The 4,279-nt window shown below is 44.1% G+C and overlaps 1 protein-coding gene across 1 annotated transcript in view; it reads left to right on the forward strand.

Annotated features, from left to right (window-relative positions):
* CCBL2 (cysteine conjugate-beta lyase 2) overlaps nt 1-4,279 on the forward strand; it is a 78,225-nt gene that overhangs the window by 6,379 nt on the left and 67,567 nt on the right. The window lies entirely within an intron of this gene.

The following is a 4,279-nucleotide window of genomic DNA, read 5'->3' on the forward strand; positions in this document are numbered from 1 at the left end:
TTCTCCCTTTATGTGTAAATACAATGATTGTCTTGGGTTCTATCTCTCATCTTTGTTACCATCGTGACTACGTAGTTCAAGCCCTCCATGCAGAGGTTGAATTCAATGAAGTGGTACCATCACTCGGTGATCAGATTAAGGCAGGTATTAAATTAAGGCTGGGTGTGCAGTTATCTGCAGAGCTCAGTTAGAATTGACATCCTGAGCGAATCTCACTCTATAAGTCTGGACTGTATTTTGAAAAAATTTTCCAGGTGATTCAAATGTACATCCCAGGTCACAACCAACACCAATGCTTTATTTATATTTGCAGATTCTCTGGGATCAAATTCAGCCCTTTCCATCTTTAACAATAACATCAGAAAGGTCTCTACATTTCATCAGCGCCTTTGCAGTTAAAATAGTCACACAGATAGCCCTGGCCTGTGTAGCTCAGAATCTCTATCTCTCGTCTCCCTCTCTCTCCCCCACTTCCTCTCTCTCTAAAATCAATTTTTTAAAAATAGTCACACTGTTCTTCTTATTAGGCAAATGATAACGCAGACTGATCAGTGTTATAGAGTAGTAGTGATAAGTTTAAGTCAAGAACAACTTACCAGAACCAGCCTGACTACTTACGTACTTTAAATCTGTTTTTACTAGAAAATTCTCCTCATCCACACCATTAATATCATTGAAAACTTACTATAGCCCTGGCTGGGTAACTCAAACTCAGTTGGTTAGAACCTCATCCACATGTACCATGGTTGTGGGTTGATCTCTGGTCAGGGCACATACAAGAATCAACCAATAAATGCATAAATAAGTGCAACAACAAATTGATCTATCTCTCTCTCTCTCTCAAATCAATTTTAAATAAATAATATTTTAGGTGTTAAGGGAAAAAATTACTGCTGTATAGTAAGAAAAGAACCAAGACGAGCCCAGAATGAAAATCACTACCTGTCCTCTGTTTGGGAGATCACATTTATATTATCCTCTGGTGCCAGAAACCCAAAGAACTAACTATAGATGAGAGAGGTATGGATGGATGAGTGGATGGGTGGGTGGATGAGTGGATGGATGGATGGATGGATAGATGGATGGGAGGGAAGAAAGAAGGACGGAGGAAGTTTTTGTTCTTGAGTGGTCTCATGGAGCACCAATTCCTAGTACCTAATAGTGTCACCCTTTACTAGCATTAGACCAATCTTCACTTAAGGTTTAGAGCTCGTCTGGGCTGTGGGGGGCATTGCACAGGCTTCCTCCACATCTAACTTTATGTCTCTTCTGGGTATAAGTGCCCAGTAGAAACTACCTGTCTCTCTGTCTCAAGTCCAGATTTCCATGAGTGGCCCTGATTGGTTTAATCTGACTCTGTCATATGGAGATGGAAAAGCAAATGTTTGGTAAATAAATATTTGCTGGGTTGTGTTTAACAGTGGGATACAGACAGGACTTTAATCAAAGCCTGCTAGGTTCCTCCCCATCTACCACACTTACTTTATGTCTATACTAATAGTAGAGAAATATGCAAATTATCCGTTACACTGTAACATCAGGATTGGATCTGCAGGTTGCATCCCCGCCATCTGCTCAGGCAGCTGCAAGACCCAGGGTAGAATAGGATACAATAGGAAGGGATAAAAAAGGAGAGGGAGAGGAAGGCAGGCCTGCATGCAGACAGGCAAGAAGAGAAACAGAAATACAGAAAGGGAACAAAAAAAAGACGCAGGAATGGAAAAGAAGGAAACATGGGGCTGCACACAGGAGGGGGGGTGGTGGTGGGGTCCAGGGCAGGAGCCCCACCCATACAGGAGGAGGGCGGTGGCCCCCCAGCACAGGCTGTTAGCCGGGAGGCGCCCACAGATCCGGGATAGAGTGGTGGACGGTCTGAGGCCTTCTGGGCAGAGGTGCTCCTGCTTCGTGGCAGCAGCAGCACCTGGGCCGCACGGGCCTCAGCCACCCTTGCTGGGCTGGGCATCCCAGGCAGGAAATGGGAACAGGACAGCGGTGGGGAGGATGGTGAACACCTGGCCGGGGCTGAGCCCTGGGCTGGGGGTTAACGGAAGCTTTAAGAAGGGAAGGAGAGAGGGAAGAACTTTATAAAGGAGTCAGTAGAGAGCAGAGTTAAAGAAGGAAAGAGCATGTATGAGTGACCTGTAGGAGCTATAATGAAAATGATAGAAGTAAGCAGAGAAGAGTATATGGGGAAGGTAGGATAAGAGAGAAAGAGGAAGGAAAAAAAGTTTTAAAGGGGAGGTGGTAGAGCTTAAAAGGAGAATGGGAAGAAGGAAGAAATGGGGGAGGGAGCAAAGCAGGTCCAAGGGAGGAAGTGAAGAAAAAAAATTAAGGTGGGAAGGAAGGTAAAGGCCGGCAGGGCAGGGCAGTTAGGGGGATCAGACAGGCAGGCAGAGTGGTTAGGGCAGGCAGGTAGGTGAGTGGTTAGGAGCCAGAGGTCCCAGATTGTAAGAGGGATATCCAACTGCCTGCAAGGATCGGGCCTAAACTGGCAGTTGAACATCCCCTGAGGGCTCCCAGATTGGAGAGGGTGCAGGTTGGGTTGAGGGACCCTTGCCCCCACCCCCATGCACAAATCTTGTGCATCGGGCCTCTAGTTAAACTATAGTTATTTATGATATCTCCCTTCCTGGAGCAGGTCCTCTGTCTAAATTCTTTTAGGCAGTTTGGGGGAAAGTCAAAGGTTTTTCCTAAGTCTTTCTTTTCTTAAAAATAAACTGAATCAATATCCCAAAAGCATTTTTGGGGGGTGGCTTTCTCTGCCTCCTCTCAACTCAGTATCCTAGTATTCCAATTGTGTATGCACCCACTCTGTCAGCTGGCAGGTTTAAGGGGAACCTTGTTCCCAATCAGCTTGTTTCTCTAAAGGTTCTGATGATGGTGATTTTCAGAAAAAGGCAAAATCATGACTCATACAAATATAAAAATGAGCAGGTATTAAATATTATTATTTTATATATGAAATGCGAAAGAACAAAGCAAAAGTTATAATCAGTTCCATGGGCAAGTCAAAAGCACAAATTTTTATGTAATAAAGAAATTGAATTGCAAATGAAGATAAAACCGGTTTTCCACAGATCTGAGGGAAGTCAGTCAAAACTCTTGAGTCAGAGTTTGCATGCCCACTAATTACTCTCAATTTGCAAAGGTGCAAAATATCTCAAAGCCCAATTCTTCTCAACTAGATCTGCCAGGCTGTAATACATCCACTGCATAGTTTTCCATTAAAGTACAATTTTTTTCTACAACATATCTCTTTGAGGGGATCCAAGTTCCCCTTTCACTCATTTGCTTAGTCAACAGATATCAAAGAGCTATAACATCAAGCACAAGTAATTGTAAAATAAATCAATTAAGTATGTGTTGCTTAAAAGTCCCAGTTAAATGTGTGTGCCTTTCAGTTCATTATAACTGGATTTTCCCCTTGCTTGTCTTAAGTCTACTGCCTTACTTTGCATTTCCACGTGAGTTTTCAGTTCTTCCACCGTTACACAAACATTGTTATTTTTCTATGCCATCTAGTGGCAGAAGAATGCAATTTGTCTGTTTTTTAATGAGTAGTCCTACTTTGGAAAACACCCAAAATCTGAGGTAAGTGGATTTTGGATGGCTTAAGGAGCATTTTGTCCAAAAAGGAGAAAGAAGACATGATTTCAGAAAACCCTGGCCACTCTTTTTAATTTTTTTAACTTTTACTAGACCATTTTTAGAGCATTATAGTTTCACAGCAATATTGAACAAACACTACAGAGTGCTGGTATATGTCCCTGAATCCTGACATATGTAGCCTCCCCCATTCTCAATATCTGCCACCAGAGTGGTACATATCAATGAACCAACATTGACATATTATTGTCATCCTATGTTCATAGTTTGCACTTTTGGTATTGAACATTCTAAGGGTTTTGACAAATGTACAATGACGTGAATCCACTACCCTGGTAGCTTTTTATTTTATTACTAGAGGCCTGGTGCATGAATTGGTGCCCCAGTGGAGTCCCTCGGCCTGGTCTGCAGGATCAGGCTAACACCGGCTCCCTGACATCCCCCAAGGGATCCTGGATTGCGAGAGGGCTCAGGCCAAGCCGAGGGATCCCACTGGTGTATGATCAGGTCCAGGGAGGGACATGGGAGGTTGGCCAGCTGGGGAGGGACTGCCGGAGGGCTCCAGGGCATGTCTGGCCTGTCTCACTCAGTCCCGATTGGCGGGACCCCAGCAGCAAGCTAACCTACTGGCCGGAGCATCTGCCCCCTGGTGGTCAGTGCACGTCATAGTGGC

The sequence above is a fragment of the Myotis davidii genome, unplaced genomic scaffold (assembly GCF_000327345.1).
Source record: "Myotis davidii unplaced genomic scaffold, ASM32734v1 scaffold156, whole genome shotgun sequence".
NCBI lineage: Eukaryota > Metazoa > Chordata > Mammalia > Chiroptera > Vespertilionidae > Myotis > Myotis davidii.